This window comes from Chiroxiphia lanceolata, chromosome 10, assembly GCF_009829145.1.
Source record: "Chiroxiphia lanceolata isolate bChiLan1 chromosome 10, bChiLan1.pri, whole genome shotgun sequence".
In the NCBI taxonomy this organism is placed as follows: Eukaryota; Metazoa; Chordata; class Aves; order Passeriformes; family Pipridae; genus Chiroxiphia; species Chiroxiphia lanceolata.
The window spans coordinates 5,845,570-5,871,798 of NC_045646.1; the positions used below are offsets into that span (position 1 = coordinate 5,845,570).

The 26,229-nt window shown below is 37.9% G+C and overlaps 1 protein-coding gene across 1 annotated transcript in view; it reads left to right on the forward strand.

The window, feature by feature from the left end:
* Nucleotides 1-26,229, forward strand: part of NAALADL2 (N-acetylated alpha-linked acidic dipeptidase like 2) — a 470,164-nt gene that overhangs the window by 50,663 nt on the left and 393,272 nt on the right.

Here is a 26,229-nt window from a genome sequence, read left to right on the forward strand (position 1 = left end):
CTTTTCAGTGCTTATGAGGGATGAAATGCTAGAAATTCTTACCAATTACCTGATGAACGTGTATGGGAGCTGTATAGTACAATCCATGCTTGAGAATGCCACTAACAAAATGGATTTATTTCCTAATTTCTTCTACAGAAATATTTGTGCATTATGGTAATTACTTTGCAAAATTTTTCATGCAGCGGTACTAGCCACATAAAATATGAATAGCTGTGTGGTTTTATTTGTTTCTAAAGAATAGTTCTAAGTTTGATAGTTTTTCTCAATATAATTTCTCACTCTTTCACTGTATGTTATGTGGTTATTATAGTGGATATTGCTGCTTGTAAGCAAATCAAAAGTTATTTTTCTTATGTATTTGCTGGCTGGGCAAGTGAACCTAATGCACAATATCAGTCTACTCCTTTTAATGCAAAAGTATTAGCACAAGAATGGGTATCCGTTGAAATGTCATTTTAAGTAATGCTTGAGATGGTTTAGATACAGCAAAGCATCTAAACTACAGTCACATCTAATAAAAATGTCTTATTTCCTCCTTGAACTTCAGGTTTTGAGATTGCAATCAAAAATACAGAGTGTTTTACTAAAGCTTCTGTGGAAGAAACTTCATTAACTTCTCTAGAAATACTCGTGATCCTTTAAATATGAGCTGAAGCTGAAGACAGACCTAGTGCTACATCTAATTTTTGTCTGTTTTGCGTTTGATGTCTGAGAAGTGTAACCTGCAAATAACAGTAGAACAGGAGTTTACCACTTTCCCCTAAAAGAAATGAGTTCACACCATACAGAAAGAATTGCTTTGTGTTGTTTTGTGTATTTATGAAGGGATTCTTCAATAACGATTCCCACACATTTTGCAATCTGGCAAACAGCACAAAGTTTCTATTTCAGTGCATGTTATGTTTTGTCACAGCGTATCTTAAAACCTCGCTGTGTTTTATCACTGTTGCTAACAACAGATTTTTAAAAACAGAAGAACTGAAGAAAATCACTTTGTTGTCCCTTTAGTACTCTGGAAACTGCTAGGAAATTGGGGAAGGAATTGGACTCTTCAAGGGAAAACAAGAACAATTTACAGTGTCACCTGCCCTATATGGAGGTTTTGTTTCTGTTCATATTTATCTGGGATTACAATGTAGCCTGATCAGCTCTACTAATTTCTTTGCATTGGTGTATGAATGTTTGTTACCTGTTTAACCATTTTTAATGCATCACATTTCATAGCTGGTTTTTACAGTTCTGATATACCTTTAACTTAATTAAAATTAAATGTGTTGAGTTTGTTTTAAAACAAATTTTAAAATTAATATTTAAAATAACCGTTAAATTTACTGAAAGTTTAGAATTTTAATTTTTATTCTTTTACCTAGAAATCAAAATTTTGTTAACTAGAACTTCCAAAGAACACCTTTGGATGCTGTTTTGTTTACATATTAGTAGAAACTTTGGGACAAGGCTCTCTAAGGCAATCTCTAATACTGTGTTATCAGCAGTGGGCTGCCCAATCTTGCTTTTCTTCTGTTTGCATTAGAAGAAAATCTGAGGTGTGAATCTACAAAGTCAGAAAATGAATTCTGGCAGTGTGAAAACTGATGACAATTTCAAGGAAGGAACCAGACAGTCCAAGGCTGTTATTTGTGTAATTAATTAATAATACTGTAAACAGAGATGGAAGGAAGGAAAACTAGGATGAAATAAAAGTAGAATTCTGTGCTATTAGGCCTATGCAGTCCCCAGACTCCACCCTCCCATTCCACTTTTACTTACATAGTAAATTGTTTTGAGGTAAATCTAAATAGAAATCTGTAGCATTTCACATCTAAATGGGGCATGAACTTAGGAGTAAAGCTGTGCTGCAAAGGCCAATCAAGAACACTTCTGAAATGCCTGGAGACAAAAATATGTTTAAATACGACTTGGCAGATTTGCAGAAGCTTAGACTTTCACTCACTGAATTTCCCAACCAAGTTTGATAATGTTACTGATGTTGATTTGTCCCAGCTTCTTCTACAGAGATAGGCATACTCTGATCCGTAGTGATGCATATTTAAACCTCTGTGTGCCAGCTGACTGCATATACGGGAATTAATTCCAGATATTGGTCTGAATCATGAGATTTCTCTGAAGTGCTGGATGTCCCTACAAGCGATGGATGAAATGTGCTGGCTGGCAAAATCACCATGAGTTAGAATACAACTTTAGTGGGAGATTGTTTAAGATTTCCATCGAGCAAATAGCAAACATAGATTAATTAAGAAAGGAGAAACATGTGAACACCACCACTGCTTATTTAGTTGACTAAGGAACTTGCAAATAGGGAATGAGCCTAGGAAGAACTGAAGGGATTTGCTCCGATGAGAACCCTTCCTGGAAGTGGACCAGAGACAGTGCTGTACCACTAATACAGGTTTCCAGTAAACTTATTTTCAACCAGGAGCAAAGGAATAGGGAGGTGAACTAAGAGCTGTATCTTTCTGCATCAGTTTCTGTTCTTAAACTGTAAGTGAAAATGTTTCATTTTAACTGATTGTGGTCAATCTTGTTCCATTCCTCCCCTAAGTAATTAGACTTTGCTACTCATTATGACAGTTGTTTAGCTTTTGAACCCAGAATATTCTTGCAACCTGTTTTCATACACAAATGTCTCTCTTCCCTTTCAAATTAATAAAGGTGCTGTAATTCTAAGTCATGGGGACATACTGGTCTCATATTTTAGCTGGATGAATCGCAGACCTTTCCCAGTGCCCAAATATATGACTCTTCCTGGAGCAAGATGGCTTTTCTATATGTGAAGAAAATGTGATTGTGGTAGGGGGAGGAGGGCAGGAGAAGTAAGGGACGATAACCTGGTAAAGTAGGGAAAGATAAGATTTGGAGGAGTTCTCATTCATGAATGTGTCAGTTAAGTTATTACAATTATTTAGGTTATTACAAGTTATTATAATTTTTTACTTTTAGAAGATGCATTTAAAATCCCCAAGATCATTCCTCTTTAAAATTATGCTCAGCACCTCTTCTGACTTGCACCAAATTATTCCTTAAGTGTCTGTGTTATTCCATTGACTTCAGGAAGGTCACTCATGGAAAAAAGAAATTGTTACTCTTCTCTTTGTATCCGAGACTCTGCTCTGTGCTACTGCCACCTTTCATCTGTTAAACCATTATCCAACTGGATTCCTGTGAAGTAATTTGCGTTGTTGCTTCATAAATAGCAAGTGCTGCAATAGAACTCATAGCAGAAAGGACACATAAAGAAGATAATGCTAACAAACAATTTGCAGCTCCTCATTGCCATGGCTGAACGAGTTGGTTTTAGGTAATTTGCTATTCAGACAGGAATAATGAGGTAAAATGCGATTTGCTTGTTTTCATTGTGGCAGGGTGGTCAAACCTGAACCACTTAATTTTAGGAGGTGGGACAGGGCAAAGAAAATTTCTAATCACTTGGTTAATTGATCGTTCTCTCACGATTGCCTTTGACTGTAATGTGTTAATGATAGTCTGAGAGATTAACCGCCAGAAAAATCACTGAAACTGTACAGGAACATACAGTGAAGTAGCTTAATGGTGAAATGGTTCAATTGCTGCCAACTCAGCAGAGCAAAGGCAGGGGAGGAAGCTCAGGTGTTGAACCCCAGAAACCTGAGTCTTTAGTCAAAACAGTGACTCGAAATGCATGTGTTGTGATCATCTGTGTGTGGTCTATTTGAGGGTGCAGGGAAGTGTCTTTGACTACATTTCCTCAAGTCATTATTTTAGCAAAAGCATCTTGAGAATATTTTCAGCACTGAATGCTGAAATTCAGCAGGACCTAATGCATTTTAATTTTTCTCTATGAAATGGTAGTATTTGTTTAAGCAACAAATAATGACAATTGCAAGTGGGGTTGCTTTTTAAATTTTTGCATTTCCTAGAACAAAATTGTTTCAAATTCCATTCAGAATCGGTTCCCAAATTCATATAGCCTCATATAGAGTGGAATTATGTAAGAAAATCAATGAATTGCCATTGAGTTACTATATTGGCTATATTTGATAGGCATTTGAAAATTATAGCTATAATTTGAGTGCTGAATACAATTCCTGTGAGCCTTCTGCAGCTCTAGAAACAGGTTATGCAAACTTGTCACTGACTCCAGTGGTCTCCAGTACAGCAAAGATTTTCACACTAAGTCTTCGTATAAAGGAAACAAATACAGCCTTTCATCCCCCATCTGCTGTTAGGGGTATTCCCTTATTTTCCACTGTTTTGGGGAAGAACTTGGCTCAATGTTCTTGAATTAAGTATAGAGACATAATTAAGATGTTAACATTAGTAAAAGCTTGACTTGCATGCAGGAGGTAGATTGTGACAGCCTGCTATGCCACACTAAAATGACACATAAGTAGAGCAATGTTTTCATCAACAGAAGTGTGTTGTTGTTTAAAGTCGATTCTCTCTATAGGGTGCCATAAAATAATTAGGAGCCCATAACATAATCCTTCAGTATTGCATTAATTCCTTAGAGGGACAAATTCATCTTTTCTGACTACAGCAGTGCACAACTGACCATGGAAAAAGTAAACTGTAAAATCATCTGTGAAAAAAGAATAGTTTTTCTAGACTAGCATATTTATTTTACAAAACTCCTAAAAGGCTCATACTTCTAGTGATTTTTGCTTGTGGCAAACTGGAAGTGAAAGTATTTGTCTTAAAATTAAAAATCGACACGGAATGCTGTGTTCTTTGCCTTGAAGGAAACTGCATGTAAAATATTTGTCTCCTGTGAGGACTGAAGACTATTAGAAGGGCTGTGCCAAGACAACAAGAATCTCTTTTGTTACAGATGGTGTAAACTAATACAGCGATGGCCCCATACTGTAAGTTTTAAGGATGACAATTTTGAGCAGGTTTTTTTCCCAGCAGTGGGTGGAGAGCTGGAAATATATAGCGAGACAGTGTTACAAATTAGCCTTGGATGGGTTTTTCTTGGATATTTAGTTTTATTTGTTAACTGACCCAGGCTCTAAGCATGGGTTTGTAATAGAGGATTGTGTTGGCTGGAAGGGGAGGGACATTGCCCGTGGCTGCTCTGATGGAAGACTAGAAATAGTATTCAATGAGTTTGATCAGAAAAGTTTCTGTGTCCAAGCCCCTCTGAGCTGACATGTTCCCCTGCTCATAGCAGGAATTCCAAAACCCAGGAGGACATTATTTTACCATCTTTTTATTGTTCCCCTGTAGAACATCTTTCTCGTTGTGCTGTGCAGTGTGTTGCACTTGAGAGGTTCTTTACAGCCCTCCAGACTTGTGTGTTTCTGCTGTGTTTCAGTTTGCACTTCCTTAAATTATACTTTCAGCAGTGGTGGAAGTGGTCTCTGCTGTCATATCCCAAAGTAAGGCTCTTGTCCTGAAGAAACTAGACATTGAGGTCTAGTTTACTGTGGCAGAGCTTTTGGGAACGTGCAGTAAAAATTCAGAAGTCTAATTAAGGAAACATTGAATTTAAGCCCCGCCTTAACTGACTGCCTCCCTCAGGTGAGTAATTCCATAAACTTGGAGATTACATGCCTTGGCACAGAGAAAGGCATTAGTGGTTCCATTTGTGCAAATTAGAATTGATGATTCTTTTGTATGACGTGACAATGAGCCTTTGGTTTCAAGCAGAATTGCTATTTGTTACTTGATAAATATCTAGAGTAGTGTGCAAAAGAAATTATCAAAACATGCAAGGTGTAATATGGTTTTTATTTCTCACATGAATATTGAAAAATTCAAGGAAACGTGGAAGCTGAAATAGATGCTTCAGACCCTGCTGTAGCTCAGGGCAGAGGTGTAATATTTAGCATCCTCCCCGCATTCTCAGTATACTTAATAATTCTTTAAGACTATGCTGCTCTAAATATAGCAAATCTGAGTTTAAAATGAGTGTTTCCTATACCCTAAAGACCTATGAAGGAGATAATCTTCTTGGGAGAGTTTTGACATTTGTTTTGTTGGAAGCAGGATTAAGCATAAGTGCTGGGTTAGAGTGACATTTTAAAAGTGATCAGCAATAGTGATCAGTAAATCGAGCTGTTCAAGCTGTTTAGTTAAGAGACTCCTTTAGGTAACATTGTCAGTTATAGGATTTTTTTTATATTTTCTTAGAAAGAATATGGATATACCTCTATATATAAACCATCCTCATATGGATGATGTCACTGACAAAGCTCTGATGGATTTCAACAACATAATGAGTCTTACCTGCTGGAGATCCAGTTTATATGCATAGATAGAGGAGCAAAATGTTTCACCATCCTAGTGTGAGCACTTTCAGTGCTCTAAGGCGTCTCAGTGCATTATGGAAAAGAGCTTGTCTCCACAGAGATAAATGTTTTGCAATGGTTTTGTTTTCATAAAAGCTGAAGCCGTAACCGATTTTTGATTTTAAAAAAATCATCCCAGCTTCTCTTCCCCAACAAAACACCTGCACGGCAAATAAATAATACTGTAATTAAAGTAACACAGGTTTCAGCTTCAACAAGGAGGCTGCCCAATATGTGAGGCTTGCAGGAAGTGGAACTGAAAAGCCTCAGGTTTCAATGCGTTGCTTAGAGACAGGATTGAGGAACTTGGAGGCAGGCAGGCAGCTTCCCAGTTTTTGGGAAGCTTCTCTTCCAGGGCTAAAGTATTCCTGTTGTTTTCACATTGACTCCTCCAAGTCCATCAGTGCCCTCTGTCAAAATCAGCTAAGCCCCTGATGTCTTAAAACACATTGCACTGGGAGTTTGTCACTGCAGACCTTTTGGTTTTGTTGTGAGTTGAGTGAGTAGCATTTATTGCAAGCTGTGTATTAGCAGTTATTTTTACGAAGTGTGACTTTGTCAGATAAATATCCTTTATCCTAGATAGTACTATCACCGTTGTAGTCAACAGCTATATGGTGAATATCATTCAGAAAATGATAGATTGGATTTTGGAAATATAATTTCATGAGCTCAGTTTACCTCAGGTGAAAGACAATTACGTTGGTGAATCACTTTAGAACTTTTCCTTTAGTACATAAGATGATACTTCTCCACATTCCCACATTTTATTCTTTTTTTGGCTTTTCTATGTCTATGCTCACGTCTTCATTTCTCCATTAGTTGTCTTAACACACAGAAAAATCTGCCTCATAGGTACATGTTGAAACGTGTGGAAATAAAGCAAAGGCTGGGATCAGAACTGAAGCCTTTGGAAGAGACACGGCAGCTGACAGGGGATATGACCCTTTGCATTTTATTTTTGAATAGTCGGGTGGTTCTGCAATGTTTGTAGGAATACATTTGCAATAAGAAGTGAGAGTGCCCTGTTTATTAGCTTTTGTAGCAGTGTCAGTTCCTTCATCCCAGTGGAAGAAGTCTGCTTCCTTTCTTTATCCTGTTGTTTTTCGTTTGTGTTGTTCCTATACTGAATATATATATTCAGAATCAGCTGAAGCTTGACAAATGCAGCTGTGAAGATTTGTCTTCAAGCTATACTGCAGATTTTTCTCTCATTTCCCTTTGCAATAAGAAATATCTGTTCAGCTGTTTTTATGGTATCTTTATGATAGGCATTTCAGATACCTACTGCTGGATAAATAAAATTGCCTTCCCAGCTTAAGGAGCTGGGGATGTTTTTTCATTTGTTTCTCAAAATCTGTTGCTGTGCAGAATGTAGTTGGATGTCGTAGTAAAGAAGATGGCCTGGCATGGAAATGAGAGCATAATTAAAACTATTTTTACTTTTCTCAGGAGTTGGAACAAACTGTTACTTAAACCTTTTCTTAGAGGTATTACACCTAACAAGCTCTCTTGAGAGAGATGGTGGCAGAGCAGCAAAGCTATCAACAAAAATACCGAATGGCTGCATTCCCTGGGGTTTGCTTAAATTTGAAAGTAGATAGGAACTGTAAAGAAATATAATGCAATCTGGTAAAGGAGCTGCAGTATAACTCCAGTGGCCTCAGACACAGTAATGTACCAGTATAAAGATCTCATATTAACCTGGAATACAGGTAACATCATAAAACACTCTAAAGCTGCTTAGCTTACAGTTGTCCTTGATGCATCATCTTCAGTGTTCTGCGATGTGGAGGTCAGTTTATGCTGTAAACTCTATGGAACAGATGGACATCAGGTCTTTCTACTTGCTGTGGAAAATGCCCTATGAACCTTTTCTGGGCTGTGTTAGATTATGACCTGCTAAGTGCAAAATGACCATTGAGCTGAAACAGCAGTCAAATGGTGTTATGTTGTTGGTCCTAATTTTATGGCAGGTTAAGGTTCACTAAGCCACTGAAGCCACCTGTGGTCTGAGATTTTTCTTTCCTTGCCCACAGAAGTGTCCGTGATGGACACATAATGCTGGTGGTCTAGGATTTGAAGAAAGCGAAGAGGGAAGCAGTAATTCTTGGGTGTTTCAATTTTTTTTTTTGTTTTTCTTCTTAAAATAATCTGTTACGCTTTTTAATCTGTGCAGTATTTGTTTTATTATACTCCTTTCTCAGGGTTTGTGAATGCTGTCAATACAGAGTCAGCAGTAATGGTTTTGCAGAGGCACAGACCTTCTGTTTTTCTTCTGAAACTCAAATTGAGAAGTAGCAGTTCTTTTGTTTGTTGTTTTGAGGGGGAGCTCGATACAGGGTTCATAGTGAAAAGTGTGCTTGCATTTGAGCAAATCGATGTTTTCCAAAAGGCAGTGTTTTACCTGATTACTTTTGCTGGCTTTCAGTGGATTCTGGAAGATGATACTCTAAGCAGATCCTCTTAAGAACGAATGCAGCTTTTCACTGAATTATCCAGAGACTTCAATCTGTATTATTACGTTCCATTCTGAAAAAGGAGCACAATGATGTGGTGGTGTGTAGATTCGGATAACAGCTTTGAAGCAGCAGGGGACAAATCTGTTGATTATTTCTGTGTGCAGCTGTACATCTCTTTCTTAGCAGTACACGCCAAGTGCTCTGACAGGATGGCAGAGCACTTACAGGATGGAGAGTGTACCCAGTGATGCTCTGATAAACCTGTTTCTGCTTTGGGTTGGTGGCAGACAGCAGATTTGGTTTGGAAGTCATGCTAACATGGATTTGCGGTCCTCTGCCCTAGCGGGGTGCTGGGGCAGTGGCATGGGAATAACATGAGCTAATGTGACTCACTGGCTCCTGAGCAGGGTGGTCTTGCCAGTACAGAGCTTGTGCAGAGGTTACCATTTGACTTTCAGTAGGAGTCAAACTTCCAAAGATCTTATTGCAATGTTACCTGGGTGTGCCTGGTAGCATTGTTCAAAATATTTCAGATTAATTTTTCAGAATGATAACATGCTTGAATATGAAAATTCTTTGAATAACCTGATCCTTTAAAACCTGTGGATATTGGTAGCAGACTGATGTAGATGTTTTGGGGAAATCTCAGTGAGTATCAGTCTCTATTATTATGCATTCACACACTTGAAAATTCGGGATCAGGTTATTGTCATCTGGCATATTGGACAGTTATGAGAACTGTGACTTGCAAGAATAGATTTGCACATTACATAGAGCCCCTGAAGCCTTGAAGCCTACAGTTCAAACTTAAAAATTCCTTCAGAAAACTGGTTGGGGTTTTTACAAGTTTGGGGGTTTTTTTCAAGTGTTAAGAGACATTTTATTGTACCTTCTACACTTGATGATGTTTTCATTGGAGCAGAGATGGTCTCTTGTGATTGGGGTTACAAAACATCCCCCACTGACGTGCTGCTCACATTGTTTCATGTGCACATACGCACAGCAGGAATCCTACTACAAACAATTCTGGCTTGTCAGAAAAGGTGTATATTCATCTTGGCTTGAGATGACTCTGTGGTTCAGGGCTCCTCCCTAATTAGGTATCCCTGTTAGTCTGCACATGTGTTTGTCCATGAATGGGATGCTGCCAGATGGTTTTGCTCTGTTAAATTATCAGATATGCCTTTTTAAAATACTGAGTTGTTAGGAATTAAAAGCTCAAGGAAAAGAAATGGCTCAAGGAATTAAAAGCAAAGGGTTACAAAGCTGTCTTAATAGGTTCTGTTACCTCCTTCAAAATAGGATTTCATAGTCATTTAATGTGCATGTGTGTGCCCACGACCAATTACTTATCGGGTAATAATGTTTGTTTAAAAAAACCCCAAAACATACACACAATCAACCTTAATGAAACAGTCTTAATGTCTGAGTAAAATGCAGTGAATGATGAGTATCAGTGTAAAAGGTGAGGTTGCATGCAGGCTCCAGTCAGCTTAAATTGCCTGGCTTTTGTAACTATTCAAAACTTCAGTAATTTTGAAGTCAGTAAGGTGTCTAATTTTTAGCTAACAACATGAATAAAACAATAGTGAGTGAAACAAGGGATTGAGAGAAATTTAAAAATGTTACCTCTTCTGGCCATGGAGGTGTGTACTTTTGTCAGGAGCTCTGGAGAGACTCTGAGCAGGCGTAGAATCATAGAGGCCTGGGTTCAGTTTATTGCTGGCCAGAGCAACAATCATGTACAGTTTACAGGGATAATTTTACTTAAGGCTGTTGATTCTCCTTGTGTGGTGTCTCCTGTTCAAAAGGAAGTAAACCAGGATCAGCAGCATCTCTAGTGGGGATGGAGTGCTGCAACTCTGTTGTTCAGCAGTCCAGGTAGGCAGCCTAAATCTGCAGCTTCTGTATTGCACCACCCAAAATGTACATTTAACCCTCATGTAAAAGATGGGAAACGTGGATCAGATTTCATATGGTGCCTTTTCATTCCTTTTCCAGTAGAAAACTAGTGAAATCAAGTTACTGTTCAGTTATTTTGTAAGGAAGAATGGTGCCTGAGTGAAGAAGAAACCATTAACAACTCCTAGAAATATGGATGACTTTGAGGAGTGTATGTACAGGTGTATTTTTCATGTTCCTGAAGGCAAAAAAGCCTTCTTTGTGTTTCTGTAAATATGAGTCTGGGATGGTTAATTTACAAAAGAAATTATCCAATTTCAGTATTACAATGAAGCTTTATAGTCCATTGGGTTTGCATGTAAGACTCATGTTGTTATCATGGCTATATTAAAATGCCATTAATGTCATCAGTGTGTTTAGTAATTACTTTTCTATGATCCATTAATTATAAGAGATGAAATTAGATGTCTTTGGAACTTATATTCTGAATTCTGTTTATGACTGCAAGTGTGTAAACCTCAGGTTCTGGTCTTAAACTATCTTATGTGGTTATGTAACAAAATTGATGATTCCCAGGTCTTAAAAAATCAGTGAAATCTGACGTGGTGTTTGATTGTAAAGATTTTATTTCAGAACCCCCTGTTTTGGTACTATGTTGCATTAGTGTGCTGTGTCAAACAAGTCAGTCTGAACTTCCCTCTTGCCAGGAGCTCCACATGAGGACACAGCAGAAGTTTCTGATGTGCGTCACTTTTTCCATTGCATTTCATTAATATTAGTGGGATTAAATTGATGTTATAATTTGTGATAATCTGCATTAGGATCACATTCATTTACAATTTATTTCTAAATTTTGTTTGGTTAGATTTTTTTGGTTTGTTTTATGGTTTGAGTGAAGCTTGAAAAAAGCATTGCAATAGAAGGTGCATGGAAGATTTTAGCAGAAAAAGTGAATTTTTGTGTTGAAGCTCTTATGGCTTGAAGTTCAACAGAAGTGAACAGTAGAGGTAAACTGTTACTTAATAGTATCTGTTGCATCTTAAACATTTCAAATTAAGATGTTGATTTGCATATCCAGATAGCTAATACTGCTTGTGCTGTTATTACAGATGTGAGTGTTAACTAACTTATGGTTCTAATTTAATGGGAGTTGCACAATTTATCTGCAAAAAGCTCATTTTTGTATTTGGTATCACTTTCCAATGACAAAACCCTTAAGGATTTCTATGGGAGATGCAGTTGGCCTGTGATAAACCTGCTGAGTCTGTAGGTCCTGTGTTGCAGAAGAATGGACTGAGGTCCAGTGCACTGCACTAAATAGGGTTTCCTGTAGGCACTGTGGATGTACCCAATTTATTTTGCCAACTGCATGTTTCTGTTTTTATTGGAAGTGTTATTCTGGATGTTTTGTTCTAAAAAGTTTCTCTTTTTCTCAGAATCAGCACATTCATTTTTTTTCCACTATGCTCTCATCCCTTGTGTTTCTAATTAACACCTCAGAATCACTGCCTGTACTTCGTTCTGCATAATCTGTACTTGTTTGCATTCCAACAGCACACCTGTACTGTGAATGCAACACCAATTAATACTCTTTTCAGTAGTTTAAAATAAATAGTGTCTATGTATGTGTGTATTCTCAAACCATAATATATACACTATTTTTTTTCTGACAGACCTTGAGTGCTAAGAACTGGATTTAGCAAAAGTTTTAAACTCTATTTAGGCTGAGTAAGCAGGTATCTTTGTCTAATCAGTTAAACACGCAATGCTGCTTTATAGCTCTCTACAGGAGTAAAGAATTTTAAAAGTCAAGCAGTAAGTAAATATCTCAAAAGATATCTAGTTTTCAATGAAATGTGCCTAGAAAAAAAAATTCTTAATCTGCAGATTTCCTGTTTGCACTTAGGTTACCAAATCATATGTGAATAAGAATTTGCAAAGCAGAATTTAACCACTGAAAATATTTTGCTGCCTTTTGCTTTGTTTTACTGTACTGCTTTTTTTTCTCTTAAACTTGATCATCTAAAGTAATTGCAGTTATGAAATAAGGGATAAGGTAAAGGCAAATTATAGCTAAATGCTTTAAAAAAATAAAAGCTTTGTGGCTTAAAATTTACTTCTGAAGTTTTCAGAGCCATGTAATTTTCTCAAGAAAATGTCTCTTCAGTGTACACTCATCCTTATTTTAAAAAAACCAAAACTATTTATCTTTTCTGAGGAAGACTAAAGCATGAGTTAACTAAAGAATGCATGCAGAGTGAGTATATGTAAACATGTTTATGCCTATAACATAAAAAAAAGAGTCTGTTTTGTGGCAGAATTCATCAGGATAACAGCAGCAAAATAAAGGACATATTTTCAGGTGAATTCTTTTGCCTGCTTGTTAAAGACTTCCTTTGAATCTTAATTTAGGTGTTTATGATCCAAGAAAGACTTCTGGTAATATGATTTAAGTATTATCTTGGCTTCTTGCTCTCAGGCTTAGTTATATCATCTCTGGCCATGAGCAAGACTGGAACATACAGAGGTATGTGTCAGCCTGTCTGAGGACACTGGGTTAGTTGATGGCTCAGCAAACACCCAAAGTGAGAGTGATGGCAGGGTGATCCTCTTCAGGAGAGCCCTGAACAGGTAATTGTCCAAAGCTACTGTACTTGAAAGTTAATGAACAGAACTATGTCAGTAATTCTCACTATATGAGGTCAGTGTCACCTTGGTCCCTGTTGCCAAGAGCTGATAGGTCTTTATGCATAATATCTTGTGTCCCAGTTGTGTGGTTTTGTGACATAAGTGCGGTGTCTGTAGTTTTATTTCAGAACATGCAACTGATTTTGTAAATTCAAATAAGCCCAAATCCCTGCACTTGGAATTTTACAAATGTATCTGGGTTTTTTTTCCTTTTTTAGAAAAAAAAAAAGTGTCTCAGTATATACTGTACTTTACCCCTGAAAAAACTACTTCATAGCCCCCCATTCATGAAAACTCTTCATGAGACTCTTGAAACTGCACCTTCTTTGTTATCGGTGTAAAGAAGTTTGATGCATGAGATGTAATGTTATGACTTGACAAGCTTAAGCACAGAATTATTGATCTCTGAGCTGCAGCAATACTCCTAAAGAGGGACTTCCCAGCATAATTTTGGCAGTGAGTAGTTTTCAACACTTCCTGCTTTTGCTGCACATTATTTGTGGATAAATAAGCCTGTTTACAGAACTGGTTTGATAGCTGTGTCTTGCTGTGTTTCCTTTTGCATCTAAGAAAATTTGGGTCCATTATCAGGCCTCAGAACTGATGGGAAATAATAACTGTCTTTTGAAGTGGAGAGGATTTATCAAATGCTTTAACCTTAGGAATAAGCTGGAAATTCAAACCCGTGTACTAAGTGTAAGGAAGAAATGTATCCACTAGTTTTGTGAATATGAAGGTCACAGTTATAGGCAGAGAAACCTAAAACAGTAATTAACCAATTTATGGTTTGCTGTTGGTTTGACTATTTAAAACAAGGTTGTATATCACTATAAAATATGTGACCTAGCTCAGCCAGCTGCATGTGGGCTCAATGCAGAAATTGCTGAGTTAAATTCTTTAGCCTGTGCAGTGTAGAAGGTCAATCTGAGTGATCACAGTTGCCCTCTAAAAATGCTGGTTGTCAAAAATGAGCATTCAGCTGAATGCATTTCAAGAAGCATGAAACAGGATTTGTTGGAAATGAAATGGCAATAGATAACATGGAATAAGCAAATAATTGTCAATTTGTTAAATTAGACTGGATAGATAAAACGAATGTGTTTAGAAAAACTGATGGAAAAAATTACTGGTTTCGTGTAAGCATGAAAGTAACACTGGCTTATCTTACTGAAGCAAAAAAAAAATAAATCTGTAATGCATACATAGAGTTCATTGTTGTGATTCTGACTATGAGGTTTGCAGAATTCTGGTGGACTGAATCTTTCCTTCCATATATATTTAGGGTACAAAACAGGACTCCATGTATACAGTTTTTGTTTGAGCTCCAGTGTGCTTAAAGAATCTCGTTGCCTGGGGAGGCAGAAAATGGAAGGGATAGGAAAGGGAAAGTAAAGGAATCTGAAAACAGGCTCCCAAACCCACCACAAAGCCTGAATGTGCCCATGCCACCTGCACTTGGCTTGTTTTATGCAGTTGCACCTGAGTGGAGTCAAGTGGCAATAAAAATAACTTTTTTATTGTCTGTTTGTTTTCTGAAGAGTTTTAAATATCCGTGAATTCAAAACCTATGTGGTAATCAGGGTGAGGTAAGAAAAACTTAATTAAATCCTTAGCAATATTAGTGTTACACAAAAAGTGCTGAAGTCAAGCAAATTGGCAGTGTCTCAGTTGTCTTGGTCAAATAAAAATAATTTCAACTAAGTACAAATGCAAATGCCTTTAAGTCAAATAGGCATTCTTTAACATGCAGCAGATTTGCTTTATTTTCGGGATACTTTTCCTATTCACCTTGTTGATACCTACAGGAAAAAAGTGCTGCTTGTCTGATACTACATTGCTTCCTCTCTTCTCTCTCAAAATATCCATACACAGAACACTGAATGGCTTAGGAAAATGTAATTTTGTGCATTGGCTAGTTACTCTGAATAACACATTTTAACCTTAGATAACCTGGGAATTTAGATTAAGTTTTAAGCCTATTTTAACTTTTTAATTAGTGACATAATTCTACTGTTTAACTTACAAACTGGTGTTCTTTGTCCCATTCCTTTCCATGGAGCTCCATGTGGAAAGCAGCTATCTCCTCAAACAAAATGAAGCTTACAGAAATAGTGCCTTGGTTTGTATAGGAAATATACAATATAGGAAATATTGAGTTGCCTGTCATGAACCATCATCACCTTAAAATATCTCAGAATTTAGTAGTGACTTTTTCCTTACCTGGAAGTATTTAAACAGACGCCCATGGGAAAATTGAACAGAGTAAAGCAAATTGGATTGGGTTTAAGAATTTATCTCCTTTTTGTCCTATATATCAAATTCATTTTTCTCAAATGCTGTTCGTATTGTGCTGCATATTAATTGCATATTGTGTGTTCTTTATTCATAATATACCACTGATAATAGCAGAAAATTAAATTTTTAATTCCCAATGATACCTTAATTTAATGTTTCAGTTACTTCTCTTCTTTAACTAATCTTCTGTTCTCTGAACAAATTTGATTAAAATCATTGCATTTATTAGAAATGGGCTAAAATGTATCAGTTTGGTCCCCCAAGGAGCCAGTATTAAAAATTTCTTTCTGGGTTAAGCCTTTTGTTGGATGGCAGATGTTGGGTGAGGAGATGGCTTATTAAAGCTCAGAAAATCACTGGAATATTGAAAAGTGGAGGAAATTATCTGCTGTAGTTACTGCTTTCTCATTTTCCAGGTAAGCCATTCCTGCTTTCTCGTGTCTCCTGATGCTCTAGTAATTATGAATTTGTGAGATTTAGGGTGGGATGTGGGACACTGACAAGTGATTTCAGATGATCCATTCAGCTTTCATCTTTCCCGGTGCTGTTTGCCAGGGGACCATTCTGCAGGCAAGTGCTGAGGAGAACTCAACCTGGGCTTACTTCTCTTTTGTGTGTCAGGCTGAGTGGAGTCAGTGACAGGATCTTTAGGATGGGATAATGCAGCAATTTGATATTATCTCCTGGTCAAAAGAGGCTTTCTCATTTGTGACTTCAGCACAACTAGCTTGTATATCTGTTCTGGCATGGAGTGAGGGTTCTGAAGGTTGAATGTTCTCCTTTCACTGAGTCGTGCAGCTATTTCACCATCATGTAGTAAAAGTTTTTAATGTTAATACCTTGTTTCTTTACCCACTGAAGATCTATTGCAGTGCTATCTGGAAGGAGCCGTGTTGTTTCCATGATGTGGTCACTGTGTTGTGCTTTGCTTGTACCAACAGAAGTAGTTCTTCAAATCTTACAGGGCAAGTTCACCAAGTGGTTCAGAATACTTGCCTCAAAATCCTCACTTTGAAGCTTTTAGGGAAAATGGAAAACTGGATGGACCAGAAAGTTCATAAATGTGCATTGATTCTTCACTGACAAAGTGTGTCTTATTTTGGACTTTTGTGTTTGTACAAGACAAAAATCCAAAGTTTGTGTTTACATTTAGAAGTCAAATCGATGTCTTGTAATTTGTAACTTTATGTTTATTTTGTTACTTTGTTTTTTATTAAATTGTTAGTGCTTTAACCTTCTTAATTTTCCCTTGAATTATGTCATTATCTTTACCCATTTGATGTTATTCATTTCTCTGTAATTAGGGTGTTTTAATCTTCTCTCTTGGTCTGTGATACTGAGTTAACGGTATCTCCTTAGGAAGTATGATATAACATTGTTAACTGGCTGGCTAAATTAGTAGGGAAGAGTGCACTTATCAATGAATAAAATTTAAGCAGAGGTCTTTTCCCAAACCAGCATTAGAAAGAAATGCTTTTGAAATGCTTGCACTTATTTTTATGGTTGTCCCTCTCAATTCTCATTGTATGACTGATTAACTGCTTTCAAAATACAATTTGCTGCTTATATAGGGATAGAACTTTGTATGTGAGTTAATGAAATTTAATGCTGTCTGTGTGTCTTTTTTAGGTCCTTTGAGCACCCATTAGTTAGGTGAGATCCTCACTTGTAAAGCTCTTTCAACAGTGTGAGTTAGCAAGCATGTACCTTTACTGTATGCACATCTTATATTCATTCTAATTTTCTTTTCTGTTGAATTTTATCTCCTTCTGCTCCCCAAGCCTTGATTCTGCAGATTCAGAATGTTAATTTTGTGGTGCCACAACTTAGTACAACATCCCCACAGCATTAAGCTTTACATCATCAGTACAGCTCTTTCTTGGTCACGAATCATAGAATCATTTAGGTCGGGAAAGACCTCTAAGATCAGCAGGTCCAACTATTAACCCAGCGCTGCTGAGGCCACCACTAAAACATGTCCCCAGGTGCCACATCTACATGACTTTTAAATATCTCCTGGGATGGTGGCTCAACCACCAGCTTGTCTGCTGAAGCCCAGTGCACCCCTCTCCGTCCTTCAGTGAGGAAGGGGCTGGTGGTGTCAGAGCTGTGATGTTTGATGGCACAACCAAGAGGCAAAATTATCGCTGTTCAGTGTCCATGTATGTGTGGGGGGCCATTTCTTGATGAATTGAATGGAATTTAAACTATGTACCAACCTTCTGTCCATGAATGAATTTCAGCCATGGGAAAGGGCTCTCAGCTCCAGTGCTGAGGCTCTCTTTTTGGTATCTTTGTTTTTTGAAGAGGTATATTTTCTTTTTTCCCCAGCGAGTTTTTTGGCCTGGTTTTGTAGCTGTATATAAATTCGTGTGTAAAGTATGTTTACTTGTAAAGGAGTAATGTGTAGTAGTAATCTTTTTGTTAGGCCTCCTCTTTGAAGCGTGTTCCTTCCTCTAGAGAAACTTTTTTACTCTCCTACAGTGGGGAGGAAATACTATTGAAATATTCACTGGTTGTTTGGAAGCAGGGAAAGTCCTTGTGAGATGAGGTGATGTGCTGAAGTGGGTTTTTTTGGTATTTTTTTCAATTTTATTTGAAACAATCATAAACTCCTAAATTTAATAAATGTCAAATCAAAGACTAGATAATGACGCTTTTAGCCGAATTTTATTCATTTGTGCTTTTCCCTTTCTTGCTAACTTTCAGTAATTGTACCTTCTAGTGCCTTTGTGAAAAAGAACGTTGCAAGAAACATATATGTTTGTCCTTGAAAACTAGCGTGGGAAAGAATTGCCTTGGGGATCCTGGGACCATTTCATTAACTAGGAAATAATGTGGCGATGTGTGTTTATCACATCCAGCTGTGATCTCATTGTGTTTTTCAGGTTGCAGGATGGCACCTAAGAAGTAGCACTGTTTCATGCCTTTAGACAGTTCAGCTGTGGGCCCAGGATATAAGGCAAGAGGTGGCAGGAGCAAGTGAGCAAAACTGGCATTGGTACAACATTTGTAGCCTTGCCTCTTTCCGCTTCTTTTCTGTCACACGGTTCCCTTCTCATCCTTGTCTGACAAGCCATTATGTCTTGACTCAGTCTGTTTTATTACTTTCATTTCTTGCTCCTACTTCATTCTTTTCTTAAAACTTTGAGGAAGAAATCTGTCTGAAGGGAAAGGACGTGTTTTATATTGACTAAAAGAAGGAGATTTACACTTCAGATTTTGCCTGTCATGTTTCTTTTGCAGAGCTCTTCTGTCAAATGGTTGGTTTGCAGTGGCATAGATCTGCAGTTTACATATCTTCATGTAATAATGGTTGCCAGTTAATAAGCTGAGAATGGGTTGAGTGAGTTGCTATAAAATACATTCCTTATAGATGCATATTTTCAGACTAGGCATCAACCCTTTTCTGAATGACAGATTGATTACTTATTAATGCCACATGCAGAAAATCATGCATATATCAGTTTGACCATATCTGATCTTAAATAAATTTACAAAACCTTCATAAAGAATTATGGTGTGATACTATGAGCATAAAGCCTTGATAGTGCTACTGCCTTAGGCTGCAAAGGGAGAATGGTGTGATACTCATTCCACACCCCCTTCAGTTTTGAGGATTATCACGGGCAATCTGTGAGGATTAAAACTAGAGGTACAGTAATGAACTTTGTATCACTAAACAGTTGTCCTGCGGGTGCACCATCTTAACTGTTGGCCCTGGGTGAATTCTTTTGCCAGATAAAAGTACTGTCTTGCAGGCATTTTTCTTGTGTGGTTACTGACTTTGGTGATTAGAACTCATAAATAACGTTCACTGTATTAGTTTTGACAACGTATTTACATACATTTGAAATTTGATTTTGTGACAACATTTTGGTTTTAAGTGATACCAAGTAAAACTGTGTTCTCAAACTTGGTAAGTAACTTTCAGTAAAGTTCAGATGGGGTTCACTTACAGACTCAGTATGTTACAATCATAGAATCACAGAATGGTTTGGCTTGGAAGGGTCCTTAAAGGTCATCTCATTCCAACACACCTGCCTTGGACAGGGACACCTTCCACTATCCCAGGTTGCTTGAACACTTTGAGGGATGGGGCATCCAGAGCTTCTCTGGGCAACTGGTGCCAGTGCCTCACCACCCTCACAGTGAAGAGTTTCTTCCTAATATCTAATCTAAACCTACTTTCTTTCAATTGGAAGAAGAAATACTGCAAGCTAATGGCATTTCCAGGTACTTCATTGTCTTCCATATCAGACAGTCAATTGAGTGCAATGATCGTGAATAATTATAGATTTATAACTTACTTACACACATTCTGAAAAACACTTATGCTCTGAAAAACAGTATATGCTTTCATAATAAAGGTTTAAATATTTGTAGGTATTGGGAAAATTAGAGTACTTGGCTTAGTCCCGTGTAGGCCCCTATTTTTACAAGGTGCTATATAAACAGAAGAGAAATTCCATCATCCATGGAGCTTATTTTATAAGTACACCAGGCGGGCAAAGGCTGTGAACAGGAGCACAGAGAATATAGACCCACCTACATTTGTCTGGCAGGCCACTGAAAAAACCCAGATGTTTGCATGTGAATTCATTGGGCAGTGATGTTGGATGTGAATTAGTAATGCTGTTATTGCATTATGTTAACATCAGGAGGCCTTTATTGAAAACCTGATCTCTACTGTGCTTTATTGCCAAGAATCATTCCATAAAAAGATATTTGTTCAAAATAACTCATATATTAGATTTGATGAGCTGCAGCAGGATGATAAAACAGAAAATGATGTTATGAAGTCTATGGTAGTGCAATACAGGAGTAGAGTTGCAAAAGAAATAAACTTATTTTAGGTTGTATAATAGATATTAGGACTAGATCAACACCTGTGCATCAGATAAAACTGCCTGGCTTCTGTTTGTTTTGTAGTCCTTGAGTGATTATTTTGAAAAATTTTTATTTGAGCTTCAGGTAATTGATGAGTTTGTAGGAGACTGTGCATCTTTGTGGTTACAGTTGTTCAGTGTTAAGATCAATGTGGTTTTGCAGAGTAAATGCTGATAAATTAAAAACATCCACTTCTATCATAAGTTACAAGAGAATTTTAAGGTCGTGTTTCTTTGTGTAGGAGGATGATATATATCCTTAAGAAGAAGACTGTGTACTTCCAGAGCTCTGGATTATGAGAGCTTTGTGTGTAAACACCAGCGGGGGAAGAATTAGCTTTTTGGAAGTCTTTGTAATGAGTACACTGCTGAAAGATAATAAATTATTGTCTTCTTGATAGGATTAGAAGTATCCAGATGAAAGCTTTTATATTGTAGAACACATGCATCAGGTTAGTTCTTTAGCTGATTAATTTGACATATTGATGACATGAATTATGCTGGCTAATGACCTGGAAACTTTTCAGGGGCTTGCATTCAGTTTTGTTTGGTTGGGGGTTTTTTGTAGTTGTTTTTTTTATGTTGTTGTTGTTGTTTTTGTTGGTTTTTTTTTTTTTCCAAAAATATGAAGGGGAAATCTGAGGCTACTTAATTAAAAGAAGGATAATGTAGTTAATATATAAGAATAATACTTTAACCATACTGCCTTGTAGAAGGATTACATTATACTGCCAGTGCATTGGAGGGAACCACATGCCTGCTGTCTGGGACGGAGCATGGAGATGTATGGGAATCTCACCATATACCACTCTACTGGCCTCTTATCTATTCTAGTGTGACAAATAATTCTGCTCAGCTTGTCAGCAGTGACAGCTGAGACTTTTTGCTTAGATGCCTTGACAGTGCTTGTATTAAGCACCCAGGGCCATACACTCCATTAAGTTTTTGTAAAATGAACTGTCTGCTACTTGCTGTCTGGCTGATCCTGGCAGCGTTTGTGAGCTGTAATCCTCCCCAGCTGCAGGCTGCCCAAGACAGCCCCTTCAGCCACCTGACAGGTGGGGTTGGGATGGTTTCAGTGGAGTCTTCAGGGCACAGTATTTCCTTAGACAGACAAGATGGGATTCCACTGGCAGCGGATGTTTTTTCAGCGATGGTCAAAGTATATTGTGGAAGACAGCTGAGTTCTCTGAAATGAAAATAGACAAAACAGTGTTGGTTTTTGATGCACAAGCAATGACAACATGCAAGTAACTGGGAGGAGGTGCTGTGTGGAGATGTGAGGTGTGGTTTGTGTGTCCCTTAAATCTCCCGACTCTCTTGCTCCGTGTACCACCTACATCACACTAGATAAGTTTGAAAATACAGCAACTTTTAGAGTTGGATTTTCATTTTTATGGAGGAGAAATACTGGTAGAGCCAAGTTACAGATATAACTGCAAATGTAGCCGTTTATAGCCAGATGATAAGTAGAATTGGAGGTCAATTATTGAACTTCTCCTGAAATATATGGAAGAAATTGCAGGCTGAGGTTCCCTTCCTTGGTATCTCTCCTGTATCAAGGTGCTGAGTGCTGTTATGGTTGAGTTTCTGCCTGTAGCAGATGGTACAGCATTAGAGATTCTCCAGTGATGCAGTTATAATACCTTGACCTCTGGATATATGGGTTAGTTCAGCAGGGTCTCAGTGCCAGTGTTGGAGAATTTTTCATTTCTGTTCGCTTCCCAAAGGTGAAACTTGAATAGCATCTACTTCACAGAATAGTGGAATATCAGATTTTGTGTGATTTTTAGCGAAGTGTTTTTCAAGCTTGGATTTACAGGCATTTTCTGCATCTAGATGTGCCCTCGTGCACACCAGTTATATGCAGTAGAGAGTTTACTGAGTGTTATGCTAAAATCAATATACTTCTGAAATGTGGATTTGGTTTTAAAACAATTTCTCCGTAAAATGTAAGTAATAAAAAACAGAAATAAGGATTTGAAAAATTTGAAAACTTCATTTGATATGTTTGAGTTGTACCTATGACTTAAATCAGTATTTCTTACTCATTGCATCATGTCTGTTCCATTCTACTTGGACATTGCAAGAATTTGAAATTAGAGCATGCTGCGTGTTAGCAGAAGAGCAGGAATACAGAGGTGAAATGGAAAACTTGGAGTTCAAATGGAAATTGAGTTATTCAATTCCCTTATAAATCTGTCTCTTTGATTGTGCTACGTTCATTCTTACATAACTACGTAGCCTATGTTGATATGATATATAGTAATATAGGAGATTGTACTACCTTGTATGATAGTGTTGTTAGTGGTGGTTCACACAAGGCAGCTATGAGGATTTCAAGACAGTCAGTGTTTCCCTATGTTCATCAGGAAAAAAGTTATTTTCACAGCTTTCTTAACATAACTGTGAAAGTTTGTGCATCCTGTGTTAAATTTTGGCACGAAACTTCTCACCATAGGAGAACATACAATTTTTTTTACATCTGATTTAACACTTTTTCCCCCTACGCTTCAGAGACTGAAAAGTGGAACTTGGCAGACTTTTAGTGTAGTATGTGGGTTAGAACATGCATCTTAGGCCACATGTGTGTGTTTGTGTCTTTAAAATGTAAAGAGCAATGGGAACAATTTATTTTATGTGTGGAAAAAGCACTTACTGAATATTAAGAGAGCAAGTCTTGGGAAAGTCTGAAAGAATAGGGAGCCACAGGCAAATAACTGGCTTAACACGAGGAAATGTGCACTGAAAAGGATGGATTTAGGAATTGAAGATGGGATTATCATATGATGAGTTGCAGCTGTTTCAGGAGAAGGACTGACACTGAAGCTAAGCCTGATTCTTCAAAGACTGCCAGAGGTTAGAGGAACAGAAGCAAAACTTCTTGGCTGAAGTTATGGATGAGTTTAGTTGCAGCCCAGATGTGTAATGTGGATGCCCTGTGTTTGGGGGCAGATTATGTTTCTGTTGCAGAGCGGATTTATTTATGAGTATGGCTTCTGACATGAACAGTGTTATGGTGACGTGAGAGTTGCTGCAAGTACATCCACGTGCTACCAAAGGGCTGTGCTGCTCCAGCAGGACTGGTGTAGTAACAGTGTTAATGCCTGAGACAGCAAAGGCTCTGGGTAGTGGTAAATCAAGTGTAAGTTAGAGCCGTAATTCAGAACAGATGCAGGTCCTAATTCCGCACTGAAATCTGAGTGGGAGGAAACTCCCTCCACCTGTGGCCATTTAGCTTGGGACACAAATCCTGGAGATGGAGACTGAACAAAGAGGGCTGTGTGTGCATCCCTGTATCCTCTGCATCCCTCTAAGCATCAATTTGTAGTCAATTATCCTTTACATGCTTGGTGCCTTTCTTCTTTCACTGATTTTAAAACCATCTATTTGGATGAGTGGGGGTGTGCAAATGAGTTTTTGATCTCTTTGGCTTTCTGCAGAAGTAACTTTTGATGCCATATTTTGTAAACTTTGGGGTTTTTTCATGCTGAGATATATTCATGCCAAGATCATTCCTGAAAAAATATTTTCTTAAAAAGCCTTGATAATGGAAATACCTGTACAAGGTACAAGCCTACAACAGTGTAATTAAAACTGGGATTAGGGAAAAGGAAAAAAAAACCTTTTAAACTTAGATGTGAAGACATGAACTGAAAAGACTTGGATTTCTTACTTTTGGCAGGGATTGAATTTCAACAGTAGTATAATATTCTGATCTTGACAACAGAGATGTTTAAAAAGTGCTTCATTGTGAATTGGAACCAGTGCTTCCCTATTCAGTGTATAATTGGACTGTTTCAAAATAATTTTTTTTTTGCTATATTCTTAAATTCTTAAATGGAGCTTTTTGGGCTCCATTTCTTATTCTTTATAGAATTACATTTATTTTTATTTTTTAAAGCAAGATTCATATTACCTTTTTATACGGACTCATGGATTTTGATTACGATTCTCACCTGAAAACAGATGCTGGCTATCAAAAGTCTGTTTAAGGAATTAAAATTAGTTTGTACTTCTAAACCCGTCGTCGAGTTGCCAGGTGGTTTGTGATTTTTGGTAGTGACGACTGGGTGTCACTACATGATCAGGGCATGGTGATCAAAACAAGGAAACTAGTGCAGGGAACTACTAAGTGCTGCCTCACATACTCAGAAATTATGTACCATATCCCAGAGAAATCCAGAGATTGCTTCAAGTTCTGGTATTTAAAGGAGCTCGTGTATATTAAATGAGAAGCAATTTTCTTTGCTTCTCTTATTTATTTTTTTTTAACCATCCAAGTTCATATTTTAAACTTTGCAAGCATGAATCTGAGATATGAAAGTACTGTAGAAAATCAGATGACTATAAATTGGAGTCCAAAGAATGACCTGTTGTTGTGACAAAGATACTGGAATATTGCAGAGTTGATGGCTCCTTCCCCTTGGCATAACTTGCATTTAAATAATTTAAAAAAAAGATAATTTGTTTAACTGGAATGCTCAACAGACAAGGTTTAAACTAGAAAGAAGTGTGATTCTTTTAATTGTCAGTCTCTCTGTAACCTTGTAGTCTCATAAATTAACTGTTTTTAAGTACTAATGACCTGGGAAAGGCAGATGTTGTATCCAGCTGTTAAATGTTTTTTTAATGCTTCCTTTTTTATAGAGACAGTTAATTCCAGGATAAAAGCCTAAAACCATTTCATGAAAAAAATTCCTGATGTAGTCTTCAGATGACTAACAAAAGCAACGATAGTATGTAAAAGCAGCATGAAAATCTAATATTACCTGCTAATTTTATAGCTCTCTCTAATACATTTTGAAGTGGAGGGAGACAGCCTCAGTCTTCATCCCTTGCACCTTGGCAATCTGCAGTCTGGCTCTGGGAATTGTGATGCTCCGTTCCCCACTGAGCCAGGCCCCTATCCAGAGGTGACAGGACTCACGTGTGTTTGGGTGGGGAAGGAGGAAGGGGAAGTTAGGACTGGAGAAAGCCACAGCTTTTCTCCCTCAGGTCCTCCAGCAGAACTGAGTGTTGTGTGGTCTGTTCTGGAAACTTGAGTTCACCTCGAATCCCGTGTGCAGTTTTAGTGCCACAAAATAAGGAAGATATAAAGCTGTTAAAGAGCGTCCAAAGGAGACTACAAAGGTGGTGAAGGATCTGGAGGAGAAGCTGTACCATGAGTGGCTGAGGTCACTTGGCTTGTTGAGCCTGGAGAAGAGGAGACTGAGGGGAGACCTTATCACAGTCTACAACTTCCTGGTGAGAGGAAGAGGAAGGGCAGGAACTGATCTCATCACTCTGGTGATCATGACAGGACCTGAGGGAACAGCTGGAGCTGTGTCAGGGGAGGTTTAGGCTGGCTATTAGGAAAAGGTTCTGTACTCAGAGGGTGGTTGGGCACTGAACAGGCTGCCCAGGGCAGTGGTCACAGCACCAAGGTTGACAGAATTCAAGGAACCTTTGGACAATGCTCTCAGGCACATGGTGTGAGTCTTGGGGTGTCTTGTGCAGGGTCAAGAGTTGGACTGATGATCCTTGTGGGCCCCTTCCACTTGGAGGAGCAGTGTTTTGTCAACTCTGTGTGTTGGTAACAGGTGTCACCCGGGGTGTGCAGTGGGCACATGTACCTGGACAGGTACGTGTCCAGTGTGGACGTATGTGGGGGGTGTTTCCTGTGTCTCTTTAATTATTCCCTTGCAGGATGAAATGCAGTGT